The sequence below is a fragment of the Muscardinus avellanarius genome, assembly GCF_963383645.1.
Source record: "Muscardinus avellanarius genome assembly, chromosome: 18".
Classification (NCBI taxonomy): domain Eukaryota; kingdom Metazoa; phylum Chordata; class Mammalia; order Rodentia; family Gliridae; genus Muscardinus; species Muscardinus avellanarius.
Genome location: NC_137804.1, coordinates 1,231,522 through 1,252,922, shown reverse-complemented (window position 1 = coordinate 1,252,922; position 21,401 = coordinate 1,231,522).

The window sequence follows — 21,401 nt, the reverse complement described above, 5'->3', positions numbered from 1 at the left end:
CACCACCGCACCCAGTTCACAGGTCACTATTAGTGAAAAGTCTAAGTAGTAAAAAAAAAATTAAGGTCAGGTTGATATTCCCTAGCTTTATGGAAAAAAAATATTATGTGTAAACATAAATATAGAGTTCAATAGTAGTACGCTATGGCCACAGAATATGCTGAATTCCTTTTTTTTTTTTTTTTAGTGGTACTGGGGTTTCTGACATCGCTTCTACCTCCGGGCTACACTCCCAGACCTATTTTATACTTTTTTTTTTTTTTTTGGAAACAGGGTCTCTTAAGCCAGCGAGGCTGGCTTCGAACCAGCACGATCCTCCTGTCTCCGCCTCCCAAGCGCGGGGATTACAAACGTGCGCCACCACGCCCAGCTGAATTCCTTTTTATAGATCTATTTCTTGTACTTTTCTTGAGAGTCTGAAGAGCAAAGGATGGAGAGGTAACTTTTACTGAATCGTCACTTCATGTCATTCTTCATATATCTGTTCCCCTTCAAAGCCAGCTGTGTAAATTTCCATTCTGAATACACTGATAATCATAAAGAAGTAAGTTCTTCAAGATCACAGTGCTAGTAGAGATAGACTATATTCAAAATGACTTTGCCTGTTATGTATAAGTTTATTCATATTCTAGGTAAGGGTTTCCCAGCCACAGCACTATATTGAATTTTTGTTGTAGGAGCCTGTTCAGGAGATTGTAAAACATCAAGGTATTTTCTGGCATCCCTGTAGATGCCAATGGCTTCTGCCTGTTTGTAACAACCAAGAATGCCTCTAGGCATTGACAAGTATCTCCTGGTGAGACAAAATTGTCCCTAGTTGAGAATCATGCTTCTGGATGAAGAAACCGATTCTAAGATGTGATATATAGTGCACTACCAATATAGAGTCTTAAAGTAAAGACTAAGTAATACTTATATTGAGATGTGTGCACATTTAAGGATGAACATGAAACACATCAGAATTGATATCCATAGTGAGGAGGGATAAGAAATGAAGGTTAAAAAAAAAGCAAAGTAAAACAAAATAAAACGAAAGAGAAATCTTTTTTTGAGGGGTACTGAAGATTGAACCCAGATCTTCATGCGTAAACACTCTACCACTGAACCTGGAAGAGCTCCCGGAAGAGGAATTTTGTATCACAAATAACAATAATGTGCTGTAAAATAAGGAGAATGAGAAACATCTCTTTGTACCTGAGTTCCAAAATAGAGAAACAAAAGAGAAATGAATGTGGCCAATTGGACACAAATGTGTCTGGTTTGTTTTAAACTGTAAGTCTACAGTCTTTTCTGTCTTAACAAGTCAATTTGCTAAGAGATTTCGCACTATACCATGGTTTCTAACACTGTCACAAGTTGACATTTCTTTGGCTTCCAGGATTATTACTCCATGCATCTACAACATCTGTGTGTATCCATATTCATTAGACAGTACCAATAAGGTCAGTATTCTATCATAGAAAACAACCGCTGAGTTTGGAATGAAAAATCCTGCCTAAAACTAGCTGTCTTTTATGGCTGTGAGCAAGTCATTTCTCAAATGGAAAGTGATTGGATTTGAGGAGATGCTTTCTCTTCTTTCCCTTCTAAAATATCTTTATACCCAGAGACAGAACCCTGGGGAAATTCAGTCAAACCACCATTAGCTTCACATATATATTGACTACCTATGAGCAAGCAAGTTAACCAAGAGTCTGAAATAGAATTCAAAGATAAAAATACTTGCAACTTTATGCTAAAAAGTTAAGAAGTCCAACAGAACAAAATGACCAAAATAAAAGTTTAAAGTTTAAATAAGATTAATCTTGAATACCTGTCAAAGTGACTCATGTTGTATAAGTGAATTTTAAGATCACCAAGACTTATCCATTTTACCTTCTGTAAATAATCATTGATTTATTTATTCAACAAGTGGCTACCAAGTTCTAGTTACTTAGTTACTGGGGAATCTAACATTGCATATACCCTGCCTTTATTGCTCTAATGGTATAATAAGAAGATAAATACTAATCCAATTAGTACACAAATTAAAAACATAATGTGATACATGATATGGACAGTGTATTGTAAAAATATATTCTTACTAATTCTGAGTGACATCATGGATAGCTACTATATGGATGTGGTATTTAAGTTGAGGCCAGCAGGTGATAATTAGTTGAGTATATGAAAGACTTGAATAGAGGAAGGAGAAATGGTCCAGAGAGAAACACAATGCAAAAAAGAAGTTCATATAGTTAGAGATATTAGGAAATATTGTGACTCTACTGGGGAAACAAAAGACTAATTAAGAAGAGACTTTACAGGATTAAATATGCATTGTTTAAACGTTGTTCTCGCTTCAATGTGGAGAACAACTGCTATGTAGAAAATATTTTGTAAAAGACAAGGATAAATGTGAAAAGATTGTTACTGAGGTCCTGTTAAGAGATAATAGATTAGGGTGGTAGCAATGAAGACAAGAACTGCATGAATCTAAAATGCTTATGGGATGAAATTTACCTTTACCTTTACTGAGGTACTGATTGGCTATAAAGATTGAAGAAGAAAGAAAAAATTAAGAATGAGTCCCTGTTTGGTTTTTTTTTTTCTTGGAATCTAGGTAGAGTCATTCAATGAGATGGATAAGACGGAGAGAAGATAAGTATAATGGAAATACCAAACTGGCTTAAATGCAGATTCTAGAAGCAGGCTAGGGAATAATTGGGATACAAGTCAAACTCCAGATAATGAATAAGAAACCTCAGGGGAACCAGGGAGGAGATCTAAGGGGAGGAGAGGAGAAAGACTGACATTCTACAATATAAATACTACCATTGACTATGTGTACATATGTGAATACACCCATGTCAATCTGGTTATTCCGTATTAGGAGGGAGGAAAATGGGGAGGCAGAAAGGGCACCACGTGCTGTGTGCATGTATGTCATTATCAGCATGATTTACATTATGGCATGAAACTATAATGTACCAATAAAAGCTCATAAAAATAGAAGCAAAAGATTTATAAGGTTCCTATCCACTCCTAACAGAGCCTGATATTAAATACAACCCCAATCTCTTTCCTCTTGAAATTAGCGCTTGGTCCCGATATCCCATAATCCTGGCCTCAGCTCTTCTGATGTGGGCAGAGCTCTTGGTTCTCTTTTTTCTCTATCATCTCAGAATGGTCAATGCTGCATAAGTTGATTTCTTTCTTTCTACTGATGGTCTTTAACATTAGTTTTAACATTAGAACCTTTCTCCAAGGTTCATTCATCTCCATGAGAAAATATATAAAAGTTCTCCAGTAGGTCCAAATTTCCAGAGACCTGAGCAAAAAAAGAATTCAGCAAAGTTCAATGCCTATATCACTGGACTGTTGAAGTAAATGAGTCAAATGTTTCAAAAAATATTTTTTAATGCGTCAGTCTCATGGTGGGAATGAAACGCAACCGTTTGTATAGAATGCTACTGCTCTGGGAAATCCACCCTTATCATTGACATTCCTCTGAAAAAATGGCTTCTCTTGGGCTGAATATGAACTCTAGTGCAACCGATCTTCAATAGCAGGAAGTTTTTTCTTATAATGAGATTTCAACTTCAAATTCCCCTCCAAGTTTCCTAGATTGCTATTATGCATGAACCAACGAGCTAGTGTCAGGCTTGTACATAAGCCTGTCGCCTATTCAAGCCATATTACTTTGTCAAACTTTAGAGAAATCTTAATTTGTTTTAAAGTAATTTCATTTTTTTCATAATAGATTTTTTCACTAAAATTGGTTCTTGATGCAATAAAATTTTCTACTAAACAAAATATCTTATTAAAGATGCATGATCAGATAATTTTGAAGGTTCCACCTTCTCTGTTTTGTAAGTAGATAAGAATCCTCACTGCAATCCATCTGGCTTTATCTTATCATTCCTGACCCTTTTTCAGATGTATCACAGTTAATATTGATTGTTCAGTAGCATAATTTAGATAAGTGAATATTTACTTGTACATTGTGAAGGGTGAAGACTTATAGACTCCTGAGGGCATCAGTTTTAGCAAAATACTAGGTAGTGATTGTAATTCACAAGAGAAAAGAAAATAGATATATTGGTGAGTAAACAGGCATCTGCTTCTATTTCTGGTGTTAAATGAAGTGCGTTAGCTTTGTAGCCCAGGTTTTGGTTACAGGATATATAAAAATAATGACAAAGCATTTAAACACATAGAGAAGCTAAAGAAGAAATGAATGCCTTTGCAGAATCAGAAGTATAGTTGCTCTTGGTAATATGTAGTCCTTGTTTTTCAGGAGCTATTACTCATATTAGAAGGTGAAAACCAGAAATATCTGTGACCCTGAGTGGCAACTGGAAGGACCAAATGCTGATGAAGGACATGATATGCTGATAATTAATTTATATCATCTCACATAGACCTAATCTAGGAACTCTTTACTGCCAGGAATCCTAACATGTTTCTCCATCTAGAGTTTTCTTCTTCTTCTCATCACAAAAGATGTTCAGGTGTCTCCTAAATTGAAAAAAATATCAAAAAATAAAATCCTTTCATTGAGGTCTCAACCAACATCTTCACTTTGCGGTTAGTTAGGCTTATAAAAAGAGACTTCCAGCTCTCTCACCCATGACCTTCGCAACAAACAGCAAACTGATTCCATCACCAGTGAAACTCTTCTTACCAAGGATTATGATGTCAAAAGTGACCAGATAGCTTATCATCCAAAACAGATTGCTTTTGCCAGTGAAAAAAGGAACTATTAGTAGGTAAACCTCAACAGGACTACCCTAAATAAAAAAGATGTATGGACAAGACACAGATAAAATCCCAGCAGGAAAATCTAACAGACTTGATCATTCTGCAAATATTGATTTTGTTGGCTACCACCTCTTTGTCTTCTTTTACTTTAACAGAATTATCCAGAGCTTTCCCTAACCATATTTTGGCCCTGCTACCCCTTCAATATCCTTTGACAGGTATTTTTATTTCTTCAGTGTTCATGGTTGTAAGGTAGCTATCCTAGATAGTTTCTCAAATAAGAATAGGAAAATTCTTGGGTATTATCACTCACTTGTAACTTCAGTTTTAATTTATGCTAATAAATTCTATGACTTCAGCCTTACATTTTCCTCTGAGCTCAAGAATCATATCCAGATCCTTAAATTGACATGATTTTTTATTTTAAAAAATCAAAATTAGTTGATTAGATCTGAAGTTATCTCCTACCAGCAACAACAACAAAAAGATTCATCTTATCATATCTGGAGTTTGGTGAAAGATATTATTCCAACTCATAAAATGAAGCCATCAATTTAAATGACAATGGTTTCAGTCAGGATAACTTCAGCCTCCATAAAGAAAAAAAAACATTACACACACAAATACATACATATATATATATATATATATATATTGTGTGTGTGTATATATACACATATATGATATATGATAAGAAGCAAAATCTCCAATGTGGATCATGAGTTCCCTACCTTAGTAGTTATTAAAAAATGCAAGCTGCTGTCACCTAGTGGATCTATCATCTTCTAAATAAGGCTTTGGGTTCATATTGATATCATCCAGCCAAATAATAGAAGGGATCAAAGAGGACTGTTTATGCTAATTGTCTAGGATATTCCCAATTGAAGTTTAATTACAAGCAGTGACCCTTTTCTTTTTCTTTTTCTTTTCTTTTCTTTCTTTTTTCTTTTGTCAGTACTGGGAACGAAACCCAGGGGCATTCTACCTCCAAGCTATACCCCCAGCCCTATTTTTTTATTCTTTATTTTGAAACTGGGTCTCACTGAATTGCTGAGGGCCTCACTAAGTATCTGAGGCTATCCTCACACCATGATTCTCTTGTCTCAACCTTCCAAATGCTGGGATTTCCAGCAGGCACCACCAACCTGGCTTTCAGTGCCCCTTTTCACTTGCAAAATCATCCTAGTTTGTATGATAAACTGTATGGTCGCTTTCATCTTAAGAACCTTTGGTAAAAGTTTCACTGGTGATAGAATTGGTTTGCTGTTTGCTGAGAAGTTCATGGATAAGAAAACCAAAAGGAAGATTCTTTTTATAACTCCTTTTATATAGCTCCCTTGCCCTCAATTCATTTCTGTTTACATTCCATTGACAACAAGGTTCATTTTGCTTCACTCAGATTCACGTAATTAAGAAACATCAATTAACTGTGCAAAGGAAGAAGAACTAGCTTGGCAAAATCTATCCAGGGCCTGCTGCACCATCTCATTTTTCCTCTTTATCCAGACTTCGTATTTAATCACTTTATTTTCTGCATATTCTTCCTGCTAATGTCTTAAATATGCCATTTCCTTTTATATTGATCATTCTTTTTATAAGATCTCAAAATTTTTACCAGGATTCCATAGTAGCCCAGGCTTTGCTCTTCACTGGTAGGATGTTTTAATCTTTCAGAGTTTGAACTTATCATATCAACCTTCCTTCAGTCTTGAGATCTCCAAAGAAAACTCAAAATTCCTAAGCCTGGAGCAAAATTATTACAATATAGTAGACAGTCCCCATGTAACCCACTGTATTTCTTATGACATATACCTTGAAAGTACTCAAACCAGTCCCAAATTATTATAATACCTTAAGCTTGTACCTTTGAATATTTTAATTTGTTCCATTCTCTGCCACTCACTTCTCCATCCTAAGTCCTTGTCAGTGTGTGTGTGTCTGCATGAATGTATTTGATACTGGGGATTGACTCCAAGGGCATTCTACCTCCAAGCTGCAACTCCATCTTTCTTTAATTTTAATTTCATTTTCACATTTACCTTTAAATGGGGTCTTGTTAAGTTGCTGAGAGTCTCACTAAATTGCCGAGGCTGACCTCAAACCTGCAATACTCCTCTGTCAGTCTCCCAAGGACCTAAGAAGGCTTCTTTGACCTCTCGTAAACTCCTGGTTTAGTTTTCCCAAAGCCTCACTATTGAGATACAAATTCATGCTTCTATATAATTCATACTATCTTACTGAACTATACTTTTATTGTTGCTTAATCGTCTGTCCCTATTATAGAATATTAAGTGTATAAAAATAATACAAAAGTTAGATGAATGATTCATCATTAAAGAGTAAAAAATAACTGAGCCCTTGGCAATTTCATCTCAAATGAGTATGATTAAACTCTTTTCAGTCCACACTGAAATCCAATAGGCAGAAAAAGGACGAACAGAGAATTGCCAAATATCTGTTATCTAGATTATCTGACAAAAGAAAGGACAGAGGGATGGATGGATGAGTTAAGTAACTAAGTGAAATCATTCTCTTCATCATCTCAGTATCTTTTGACTCAGGGCTCTTTTTAATTCCTGGATAACCCAATCATCTCTTTAAAATATCTATATGTGTGTATGAGCTAAATAAAATATGTATGCCAGGCGTGGTGGCGCACGCTTGTAATCCCCGCGCTTGGGAGGCAGAGACAGGAGGATCACGCAGGTTCGAAGCCAGCCGTGCGCGCTGGTTTAGGAGACCCTGTTTCCAAAATGAAAATGTAAAAAATAGGTCTGGGAGTGTAGCCCGGAGGTAGAAGGGTTTCCAGGAACCCCAGTACCACCAAAATAAGTAAATAAATAAATAAATAAATAAATAAATATAAAATATGTATATATGAATTAAATAAAATAAAGTGAAATACATAGCTTACTTTCAGCTAAAACTTTTCAAAGCATCATTTGAGAATTGTCAATATGACCCTACCCCAATATGAAATCTTTATTGCTTTACTGAAAGACACAATTTCCTGAAGACTAAAACCTTTCCAAATTTGGTATTTAAGGACCTGTAAAATTTCACCCCATCTTTTCTTCCACCTACCCCTGTTTTCTGTATTTATTCCAGCACAAAGATGACTCTGAAGCAAGCAGTGTGCGTTTCTGCTTCCTAAACAAGTATACACATTTTACTCTCATCTCTACTCAATTACATCGCTTGAATAATACATGAACTTTCCATTACCTTTATTTCATCAAAATCTATCACATTTAAAAAGGGCAATTTCCCAACTGGGCAAAATGGCACATCCCTGTAATCCCAGCAAAACAGCAGACTGAGAAAGCAGTATCACAAATTTGAGGCCAGCATCGGTGACTTACCAAGACCCTGTCTCCAAAGAAAATATAATAAGGGTTTAAGGATGTATATTTGACTGCTCCTGGGTTCAATCTCCTGTACACAAAGAAGGAGAAAGAGAAGGAGGAGGCAGAGAGGGAGGAGGACGAGGACGAGGAGGACGAGGACAAGGATGAGGAGGAGGACAAGGAAGAGGAGGAGGAGGAGAAAGAAGAGAGGAGGAGGAGAAAGGAAAATAAGAGGAGGAGGAGAAAGAGGAGGAGGGAGAATGGGGAGCAATCTCCTAATAGTAGAAAATGCACATTATTTTTTATGTCTGTAATATTGGCACTCATACTGTGCAAACATGTCACAAAAAAACAAAAAATGATCTAAAGAGAATAATTTGTTGTTTTTAAAGCCTGATGCTGATTATATTACTGAGTCATAGAGACATGGGTGGCACTGAATATGTGTCAGCTTTATTCAGTTCAACAAGAACAATCCACATAATCGTTGTGAAATTAAAAAACACTCACTGAATTACAACATGCATCCTATAACTAGATTTAGAAGGAACATCAGCAGAAAACAAGATGAGATTTGTTCTCAGAGTCTTTTTGCATTAGTCCGTGTTTGTTACTATAACAAAATACTTAAGACAGTCTAACTTTATAAAGAAAAGAGTTTTACTTACTCACAATTTTGGCAGCAGAAAGCCCAAACATCATGGTGCAGGCTCTGGCAATGCCCCCTGCCCCCACCATCACCTGCATGGCCTTATGGTGGATGGCAGTGGTGGAACCATGTGTCAAACAGAAAGATCACTTCCCCAACTGGGAAGAAAGATAGAAGGACACTGGTATCCCACAGTGCCTTCCAATGGCATGCCTACAATTGACTAAGGAGCCCCCACTGGTCCCCACCTCTTAAAAGTCTCACCACCCAGCATGGTCACACTGAGGAACAAACTCCCAACCCAGTTCAGGCATCAGCATCTCTGTAGGATTGTCTTCTCTACTCAGCCTAGACTAATTTCTCTCCAGACACCTCATGGACCTTTGGGCATGCTTTTTTATGTAATTGGTTACTCTATTGTACCCATATAAGTTGTCTTTTCCCCTGTGAGAATGCAAGCTTCGCAAGACAATGGCTAGGATTCAAAAACATAAGGAAGTTTCTAAAATATAACAGTCCCTCTAAATGCTTACTCAGTTAGCATTTGCATCTCTTCTGTGTGACACTGTGGAGTTCCATCTGCATCTTTTATTAGGATGACACACATTCTCCATCTTTCTATCAGCTGCTTACCATGGTACTGTCTCTATTGCCTCAAATAAGTACAACTCTGAAGGTTCAACCTACTTCTAGTGCTTCTTAGAAAATAAACGAATGCCTCTGCTTCTCTTCTCCTTCTGCCAGTCCTGCATTCCTTAATGCTTTGAAGATGTGTATCTTAGAGACACGCACTATAAAACACATAAGCAGCCAGCTCCATCTCAAAGTCTTCTCTAAAAACAAGCTTTAACACACTTACTTTGGATGTGTTCGTTCGAGTTGAAGAATACTTAAAAACAAACAGCATTGCGCAAAGGAGACAGGAACACAATGGCAATTTTAAAAATAAATAGAGAAAGGAGATTTCACTAGCATGTGTGTCGTATTGCAATCATCATTCAAAGAAGCTGGAAGCGAGCATATTATAGAACAGGACTAGGCGAAGACCAGTCCCACTATGACTTCTCACTAATATCACTTCAACTAAGCAGTTCACATTTCTTTTTCTTCCCCTGTTTTGGTGTGGTGCACTGTAATAACACATCACGATAAAATTCAGAGTGATAGAGCCAAACCTGCACTCAGCACTCGGTGAGCCTCCCCGCCCACTCGCAGGCTTCTCCCTTACCCTCCACGTATCTAACACTGTGATTGGCACTGATAAGTTTGTGTCTGTACGGCATGTCCGTTGAAGTGTTCCCTCATCGAGTTTCCCTTCCTTCTCCGGCCTCCTTCCCTTAGGGCCTCTCCATCACTCCACTAAGGTTTCTCCTCCTTTGTCTAGAGTCCATCCTGTGTCCCAATATTCTCCTTACCTTCCACATATGAGGAAAAACATCTGACCTTTCATTTTTGGTGACTGACTAATCTCTCTGAGCATAATACTCTCCATCTGTCTCCCTGGATCTGATTAGCTAACTTTTCTGAACAACCATTCATTCCTGCATCTATTGGGCAAAAGACCATCAGACACAAATAGCAGGAGTCTGGGGATGATTAAACATAATACATGAAAATCTCAGTGCCAGGCAGGAGTGGTGGTGCATGCCTGTCAGCCTAGTACTCTGGAGGCTGAGACAGGAGGATAAGCAGATTCAAAGCCAGCCTCAGCAACTTAGTGAGACCCTGTTTCTAAATCTAAATCTAAGATAAATTAAATAAATAAATAGGGCTGAAAGAAATGACAAGACAATATTAATTATTACAAATATTTTAGATAATGGAAATAGTAAGGCTGTAAGGGTATGTTCAAGGAATATGAGAACAGGTTAGCTGGACCAGAAGTCACATGCTGCAAGTAAAACAAAAAATATATGAATAACCTGCATTAACACTCATTTTTATTTCCAAACTACAACTACATTCCAGTTCTATTTTAAAGTGAATTTTTCTTTGATATAACAGTAGCTTTAACCATATAAAAGGGGAAGAAGAAACATTTACTTCATGTATTTGAAAGACATTATTTAGCACCATAGCTCCCATGTGCTAATACTTCAAGAACAAGTCGAATTTTTCAGTTTGGAAAAACAACTGAAAAATCTTCCTTAAATCTGTTCTGGGAAAATTTGACCGATAAGTGAGTGTCAGAAGTGGATGGGATTTTTTTTCTTTTTCTTAGATGAAAACGACTAACACAGAACTTAGGGACACTTCATTATTTAAAAGGTCACAGAAGGAATCCAATTCCCTTTACTTCTAATTTGAATTCCTTAAAGTATATGGAGAATATTAAGAGGATCAAAGGATAAGCCCAACAGGGTCAGGAACAAATCTTCACTTCAAATCATGAGTCTTCTCTCACTAATGATAATGAGAAGAAAGAAAAAAAGTGGTGTAAAATGTGTAATCCAGTTTTAAGTTATCACTTGTACAGAGAAAGCAAGTCAATTGTTTAATAAGAGAGTTACTGGATCCAGTACCTTTCTTTGGGGGAAAAAATGAGATCCAAGTACCCTTGTCCCCCCCACCCACACACACACACAAAACTATTGAGCTTCACCAAATTCATATCCCCAACCCAAAATAATCTTATTCATGACTTTTGCTTTATCATGATTAAGCCCTCTGTTGCTTTATTTCTCTTTCTTTCTTTTACTTGAAAACTGTGCTCAGTCTATCCAGTTATATTGAATGAGTGCTGTTCCCTTCTGCCTCTAACCATCAGAAGACCATTTGGTACTCATTTGTTCCAGCTTGTGATCAACGTGAAATAGAACATTGGCCAAAGAGACTATTTAAAATGCAGTAAAAATACACAAACAAATAAATAAACAAATAAATAGCAAAGATTGGCCAGAGAAGCTATTTAAAGCCCAGAATATAAAAACTGTGTAAATCCTTCTTAAAAATATCTTAAATATATAACTTGTGATCTGAGCTAATTAGCAAAGCCAATCAAAAATTATATAGCAATATATTCCATATACATATTGAGAACTTCCAAGTGAAGAGGTATTCAGAACAAATTAAGAACCTGTTGACCATTGAAATAACAAATTCAATGAGTTTCTTTTTTGAGTATATGTATCAAAACCCCAATTTGATTTATTTATTTATTTATTTATTTATTTATTTATGATATTAGGGATTGAGCCCAGGGTCTTTCTACCTCTGAGCTACACCTCCAGCCCTTTTTATTTATTTATTTATTTTTGAAACAGCATCTCATTAAATTGCAGAAGGCTTCATTAAGCTGCTGAAGCTGGTTTTGAACCTGCGATCCTCCTGTCTCAGCTTCTTAAGGACTGGGATTACAGACATGTGCCAAGAAGCCCAATTTATTAATTATTGATTTATAATTTATGTGGTCAAAGAAAATATATATTTTGTATTTCAAATTATTTTAAATTGATTGATATCAGGCTATGGCTATCCTGAAGAATATTCCATGTGCGTTTGAAAGACTGAGCTACTGATCTCATGATTCACACAGAAAAGTTGATTTTCTGTCTGCAAGTCCTCGTGATTGTCCTATCCTACCTTGAAGGTATAGTACTGAAATATTTAACTATGATTTTTTTTTTTTTTTGCGGGTCTAGGGATTGAACTCAGGCCCATTCGACCTCTAAGCTATACCCCCTGCCCTATTTTTTATTCTTTATTTTGAAACCGGGTCTCACTGAGTTGCAGAAGGCCTCACTAAGTAGCCGAGGCTGTCCGCGAACGGCGATCCTCCAGTATCAGCTTCCTGAATGCTGGGATTACAAGCATGTGCTACCACGCCCAGCTTTAACTGTGATTATTGATTTATCTTTCCTTACTTTTAATTCTGCTTGATTTGCTTCACTTATTTATAACATTCTTGTTAGGTGAGTATATGTGTATAATTGTCATAACTTTCATTTTCTAACTCTTAGCATCAATATTTCATTTTTAATAATATTTTGTTTTAAAGTTGACTGTATCTAATATTAATATAAAGACTCCTTCTTTAGGTTGTTGTTTACATGACACACATTTTACCACTCATATACTCATATACTTTCAACCTGTTTGTATCTTGGAATATAATGTGTGTTTTTTTATAGGTAGTGTATTTTTTTTTGGTTCATTTTGGTCATACATCTTAATAGGGTACAAGATAGTAGCAGTATATATTTGAATCATGTTTTTGTCTCCATCTTGCCACTTTCTTCACTTTAATCAATTTACAATTAGTAACAACTAACCTTATCATAACTTATAAGGTAGTATTTATATCTGTTATTTTGCTATTCGCTTTTTACATAGCTTTTGCCTTTCTTCCTCTATTCCTATGTTATTGCCACTTTCTGTGTCTCATTTTAAATATCTTGCTTTTTCTTTTACTATATTTGTAATCTGCTTTCTAGTGGTTTCCCTGGGGGTAAAATTAGCATGTAAACCTAAAACACTATGGTTCAGATTAATATTATCATACTTTCAATAGTACACAGAAACAGTGATCCAATATATTCATGAAAGAATTCCCTACAAAGACTTACACATGAACAATGATACACATAGGTTTTTAAAGCTGTGTAAATAATTTTGTTAAAATTCATCAGTAAGTTGGGGCCACTGCTCTCATCTGGGTGAAACATTCATTTTCTAGCTAGTAGAGAAGAGGCCATACAGAGGAATCAATTCCCCAAATCTTTATAGGCTGCTAGCATTTGTAACAGGACATCTTATCCTTAGCCAGTATCCTTTCAATCACATGACATGCCAGTCCTTTAATTTGAGTATTTTAGGTCCAGAATTCATTTTTAAAGAGTTATGTCATTGATGATCTCAAAATTCTACCAACCAAGACATGCGAGAGATTTAAATGTCTCTAACTCCTCTTCGTATCTTTCTTTTATATTTGATTATTACCTTAGTCACCATGGGCATCAGGGATCCCATTCTGCAAGGAAAGAATGATTTTCAGCTCTCCTTCTCTTAGTCAATATAAGAATAAAAATATAAAAGTAAAAGAACAAACGCCAAGCTAAGAGCCTGAGCCTCCTTAGGTGGGATGAGTCATGGGTTATCTACTGTATCACCTGCTTGTCTATCTCTTGCTGTACATTCATATTTATTATTATGCTGCTAAAACTGAAAGGCATACAGTTTCTTCTTAGCATGGAAGAAAAATACTCTAGAAATAAAAAGAGAAAACTCCCTTGCGCCAACATCAGTGGGGTTATTAGTATAAATGGAAAATGTCACTTGAAAGTAGGAAGCGCATCCTTTCACACGGAGGGCTCTTCATCCAAGGGCTGTTCACACCCTAGGGATAAAACCACTCAGATTCTAGGCCCTTGATAATAGAATGGAATCCAAAAATACCAGCTTTTGTCTATTACATGGTTTAACCAATTCACCCAGGGGCAAACCTTTTGTTCTCTGGATGATATGTGAACTCGATTGTCAAGTGTGTCATCTTTATGGTCTGTTCTTGTTACATTGGCTTCCAGCCCAGCCCTGTAAAAAATGCCATGGATGAAAATAACTTGATATCCCTGGTTGCATTTCCAGAAGATGAAAGGGAATCCATATCTGTATCAGTCCGCTTAAGTCAATTTATCATGTGGTGATAAATGAGAGGAAAAGTAATAATTGCGACAATGAAAGGCTATTTTTCTTTACATTAAATATTGATCATGAATGTGTTCATCTTTGGTCCATGTCACTTGGATTCAGCAACCCAGAAGCAGCATCAGTTTCAAACACTGTGGGTCTCATGACAGAGGGAAAAGATATCATGGTGAAGAACACACAAGTTTCCTGTTGGTAATCAATTATGCTTACAGTTGACTGGGCAAAGCAAATCATACATCTATGATGGTAATGGAGCAAAGGTATAGACATAATTCTCTTGCAAGGATAGTGTGCAGAATACTCCATAGACAGACATGCAGTGGAGAGGGCAGGTATGCCATGAAAATTAATAAAATCAGCCATAATATTCATTAAGAGATATCTTTTCTGGGAAACCAAAGCTCAAAAGTTACATTACCTAGTAGAGGTAGGTAATATGTTTTAAATAAGCATGTTTTAAATAAGCAATGTTCAATATTATAGCAAATAACCACCTGTGGCTGTTGTAAGCATTAAACATAGAAGGTAAACTGAGAAGCTGACTTTTAAAATTCTATATAACTTATGAAAAGTGGAGATTCCTATTTCTGTATGCTCTTGGAGGATCAGAACCTGTTCAAAAGCCTATGGACAAAAAAACTTGTTTCAGCTAAGTTGAAAACAACATGCTTTGTTAGGCATTGTGCCACAAAAACTTTTGACAATGTTAAAAGTGACTCAGTGTTAATAGTGATTCATGGTCTACTGAAAATGGGTTAGCTAACCTGCCTCCAATTTAAAATTCTAATAGGTGGATGGCCCAAGATAAAGGGTTGTAAAAAAGAAACATTATGGTAAGATATCTGGATTACTATATAACATAATAACATCAGTTTTTCATGTAGTCACTGAATTACCATGAATTACTCTGAGCCAAGATTACCAGTCTCCTTCAGCCTTCTAGCTCCAGATGTTTATGAAAACAAATTGTCATGTGAAGAATTCTTCCTTCAATGACCCTCTACATCATCCATCCTCTTGAGACCCTAAGCTGCAACATCCTGATAGCTCCCCCTACCAGCTGGAAACAGAGTGGTCACGGTCCCACTTCTCTAACAGCAGTTAGGGTCACATCATCAGAGGGGGGGGCACATGAAGCAGGCCAGAGGACTTGGAAAGAGGGAGAATTAAAGCAGCCATTGCATCCCCCTTTTCTGTGAGGTCGGGGGAGTAAGCAGGAAAGTAAGAGACTGCTGGACGCCAGGCAATCAGGCCCTGACCGGCTCACAGATAATCATTCAAATTCAGAATTGAAATTGTGCAAAAGTCATTGGTCCCCAAAACACAATTCTTATCAATCATCAAAGAACATATAGAAAACCTCAAGAAGGTTTAAATTCCATATCCCAAGGGATTCAAGGTCACTCCTTTTCTGGGCACCCTACCTTTGGGGGGATGTTTTGTCTTCTATCTTTCCCTAACTTAAAATTTCATATACCTATACAAAAAAAATTTTTTTTTCAAAGCCACATGTGGCTAGTAGTTACTGTCTTGGACCTTCTTTTTCTAAAATGTGTATTTGAACAAAGAAAACAAGGTGACCTCAGGCTTTAAATAAAAATAATTGTTATGAACATGAGTATGCATATATTTTTTTTAGTTCTCTGATTTCAACCCCTTTGGAAAGATACCCAGGAGTGGTAAAGGCAGATCATATGGTGGATCCATTCCCAGTTTTCTAAGGAATCTACACACTGATATCCATAGCAGCTGAACTACTTTTTACTCCCGCCAACAGTGTAGAAGAGTTCCTGTCTCCCCACATCCTCACCAACATTTATTGTTATTTGATTTCTTTATGCTTGCTATACTGATTTGGGTTAGATGGAATCTCAGTGTAGTTTTGATTTGCATCTCCCTGACTGCTAATGATGTTGAACATTTTTTCATGCATCTATTGGCCATTTGTATCTCTTCTTTTGTGAGGTGTCTATTCAATTTATTTGCTCATTTTTTATTGGGTTATTAGGTTTGCTAGTGTAGAGTCTTTTAAGCTCTTTGTAGACCCAGGGAGGAAGGGTAGGGGAAGCTGAAGGCTGAGGTTCATTAATGGAAATGCTACCTTCGACTATGTGTCTACATGTGAATATAATATTGTCAACCTGGACACTTGTGTGTGAAGAAAGGGAAATGGGGAGACAGGGTAGGGGGGAGCACCAAGTACTGGGTGAATGTTTTCCATTGTCAACATCATGTGAGACTATAATGCATTAATAAAAAATAAAATAAATGTGGCAATGATGCTTCAGGGAGAATACAATGGTGAAAGTGTAGAGAGAGTGCCTAAAAAATGTCTCCTCAAAGGAAGGAGTTTAGTAATAAAGCATAGTTTGCCTTTGAAAAGTACCTCTTTAGAAATACCTGGTTACAGCCGGGCGTGGTGGCGGACACTTGTAATCCCAGCCCTTGGGAGGCTGAGACAGGAGGATCGCACAGGTTCGAAGCCAGCCTGAGCTATTTAGTAAGGCTCTCAACAACTTAGTGAGACCCTGTTTCCAAATAAAGTATAAAATAGGTCTGGGAGTGTAGCCCAGAGGTAGAAAAGCCCCTGGGTTCCACCCCCAGTACCACCAAAAATAAATAAGTGAATAAATAAATAAATAAATAAATGCCTGGTTACTTACAGAACATTGAAAAATGTTGATATGACATTGCAAAAGGTTAATGGGATCCTAGAAAAAAATTAAAAATGAAAGACTGTGTGCTCCTGAAGTGCAGAACAAGAACAATCTTCTCCAAAATCATGATTGCAGTTTTGGAATTCTTCTTATCTACCCAAAGTCACCAAATGGGATCGTCTGCTTTCGATAGGCAACATGGCCGTAAGGTTGTATGCACACCCCTGAAGAAATAGGCTTCCCAATCAACACTCGGTGCCCACAAAATGAGCATAATATTTGATGTCTTCGTGTGTGTCGTGTGTGTGTGTGTGTGTGTGTGTGTGTGTGTCTGAGAGAGAGAGAGAGAGAGAGAGAGAGAGAGAGAGAGAGAGAGACATGCTACTGTAAGTGCTGCATTCTGAGGCGCTTGCAATTTTGCATGTTTAGTAGAAGCACAAGACTGTCTTAGACACTCTCAACCACAGTCCCACCTGACCTACATACTTAGGGCTAATTCTAGTCCTGAGGAAACTTGTCCACTCTAGTCTTGGTGTCAAATCTGAACCTGTATTACAGAAGAGAGTGGTGGATGTGGCTCTGAAGTCAGAGACATAATTTCAGGCCCAACTTGATCACATAGAGCTATGAATGTAACCTGGAGTAAATTAGTGCATTTCTCTGAATTTTATTTGCCTCATCTGTAAGATACAAACAATATTCCCTAGATCATTCATTCTGAGAATTCCATGAACTAATGCCTGTAAAGTGCTTAACTCATTTTCTTGGCACACACACAAAAAATGAACTCAGTGAATGGCAAATTTATTACAGTGGCCCATTAAAACTCCTCTATTTTTAAGTGGGATTTAGCCAAGAGGGTAACATTCATCAGAAAGCTAAATATTACCAAATCAAATATATCAATGACAGTGCTTTATGTCCTTTTGAAATACTTCTTTCATGTATTCAGATTGAAAGGATGCCAGAAATACCTGCATATTAATGCTAGTTCTACCATTTCCTACCTGGGTGACTACTGCATACTGATATCAGAGTTACTCCTTTATTTGCAAAATAGAGATAATCATACCAAACTTTCCATATTCGCATGAGGATTAAATTATCCCCTGTATATAAGTAGCCTAGCATAGTGTCTAGAGTAGGTGCTCTATAGAACAGATGAATTTCTCTTTGCTAATATTCCACTATTGTATTCACAAGAAACTTCAGATAGATAAAATACATTTACTATCATCCAATTATATAGTCAACATCTTCCTTACCAAAAACGTATGACCACATCTCTCAGTTGAGACAGAACCAAAAAGAATGCATTTTTATAATATGGAAGGAAGTCCTATACACACACTTGAGCATTTATTTCATTGAAACAAAGAGAAAATGTAGGGATTTACCATACATTACATTTATATAATACAGAAGAAAAGGGAGATTGATTTCTGTTGATGCCCTCGTTCTAATATAATTTGCAACTAACAGCACTACTACTGCTCTGTCTGCATGACATATAATCATTTCCTTTGACAGCATCATGAGAATTTTCTGTTTGGAAGAAAGCCAGAGACAGACAGACATACAATCAATGATAGACAGGAAGACAGAGATAGAAAAGCCAAGATGTGATTTTATTTCAGGTACCATCACAACCTACAAATATTTGTGGGTGAACTTGGGACTTTGATGGACAGGGTTGTTATTGAGCAGGCTAAATTGTTTGCTATGAGGTCAATGTTAATCAAACAGTGAGAATTTATTGTTTGAACATGTATGAACTATATGTAAAACTATCCAGCCTTTGACAAGCTCATTTTCAGAACTTTTCTAGTCATGGTATTTTTAGCTTGAGCATGGAGGAGAGTAGGATACATAGGAAGACTTATATGTCATGGTGGCCTCACCAAATAATTCACACTCACTGAAACCTACTGCATGAATGGAGCTTTAAAATTAATAAGATGTGGAAAATGGATATCTTCATTTAAAATCTACCATGACAAGATATCACAGATGGGGTAGCTCATACAATAGAAATATTTTGCAATAGAAATAGTTTGCAAAGTTCTAAAGACTGGGAATGCCAAGACTAAGATGTTGCCAAAGATGGTTTGTGACGAGGCCTCTCTTTCTGGCTTGTAGGCACACACAGTCTCTTTGATTCTCTGCATATTATTTCTTTCATATATATGCAAAGAATGAGCGATAACTACCCTTTATGTTCCTTTTCTTATAAAGACACCAGTCCTATTTGGTTTGGACCACACTTTATGACATAATTTAATGTTAATTACCTCACTAAAGGCTTCATCTCCAAATACAGTCATATTTGGGGGTTAGAGTTTCAACATATGAAATTTAGGGGAGAGGAACAATTCTGTCTATAAGAGCAGGACTATTGAAAATGAAAATTTGAAATTGCATTGTTCATGCACCAGGAAAGTGTGAAGTACTGGGTGTCCATCCAATAAAAACAATTCACTTTTAAAATAATTTATAAGTAGTACATTTCTCACCAGGGTTTTGAAAGTAACATTTACTTTCCATTCCCACAGCTCACATTTGATTGTACTGGCAAGGAAGTCAAGACTCACAGAGCCCCCTTCTGTCTAATCAAAATTAATATGCAATAATAATTGGATGGGTACTAGCACACACTGTTCAATGATGCCAGTGAGAAACAAATATTGTACTGGTCTCAACGTGTCTATTTCCAAAAGATGGCTGGAGAATGCAAATTTAATCTCAGTGTCAAAGGACCAAAATTATTATTTCCTTTGAAATTAAGGAGAGAATTACTGAAAACCCTCTTGCATCGGTGTATGTTTATAAGATCCCCACAGCTTGAATGTCTTGGGATCCCCAGAATATCTACAAGAATGCAGAAATCTGTATATTTGTATACCAAGTATTATAAAGTGTAAAAAAAACCAAACTTTCCTCAATGACAAAATGAAAATACCTTGAGATCTTGAAAACAAAATTATTGCAATTCTTTGGAAAGTGTTCCAAGAGAGGAACATGATTAGAGATTCATCAATGGCCCTGTGAATAGTAATCTAAAATATTTTCTTTATTCCTTTTAAAGAAATCAGGAAGTAGCCAACCACATAGAAGTAATATAAATGGTCATAGCATGAGCTACTCAAACAAAATACTATATTTTGTACTTTAAGCATGTGCCTCAAACCTGCCAGTACTCCTTACTCAATTCCAAAACTTCTTCCACATTGTTTGGTATTTATTATAGAACACCTTACTCCTGGTACCAATTTCTATGTGAGTCAGCTAAGGTTACTATAACAAAATACAGTCATTTTCCCCTATCTGTAGTTTATTTTACTTTCTATAATTTTAGTTACCCACAGTCAACTGTGGTTTCAAAATATTAGGTGAAAAATTCCAGAAATAAATAATTCATAATTCATCAATTTAAAGTTGCATGCCATTGCAAGTAATATAATAAAATCATATGCTGTCCTGCTCTATCCCACGTGGGAATGTGGCTCATTCCTCTAACTAATGTATATGCTACCATCTCATTAATGAGTCAGTAGCCCTCTTAGTTACCAGGTTGAATGGCACAGTGATTGTGATCAAGTAACTTTTAAGTAAACTTAATACTGGCCCCAAAGTTTCAGATACTGGAAGTAGTGATACTGGTAATTCAGATGTGCCAAAGAGAAGTAAAAAATACTTCCTTTGAGTGAAAAGGTAAAAACTGACCATAGATGTGTTTGGATAGTAAAAAAAAAAAAAAAAAAAAAAAAAAAAAGATAGTATATATAGCACTTGAAATTTCAGAAATCCACTGGAGAATCTTAGACCCTGTAGACAATGGGGGCTACTAGATCACAAATTCATCGTTTACTCAAAAGATATTTATTTTTCAGAGTTATAGAGAGTGGGATTCTGAGATCAAGGTAACAGGAGACTTTATTCTTGGTGAGGGTGCACTTTTTGCTTGCCTAATGCTGTCTCCTTGGCATATCTTTTTATGGCAAAATAAGAAAGAAAAAGAGCAAGAGTGAAAGAGAGAGAGACAGAGAAAGAGAGAGGGGGGGAACCTGTTCTGGTCTTACAGTACCACTAATTTTATCATGGAGGCTCCGCCCCAATGACAGTGTTTAAATCTAATTACCTGCCTACAGATTTTACCTCCAAATAATATTGCTTTGGGACTTAGAACTTCAACATATACATTTGGGGAGAACAAATATTCAGTCCATAATCCAGGCTGAGTTATCCTGAAGCCATTTTTCAGATTATTAGAAATTAATTTGACTAAAAGAAATACCTGCTGAGAGGACTGGCTGGCTTCATGAACATACAACTTGCCCTCCGTTCATAAGAGCCCCACAT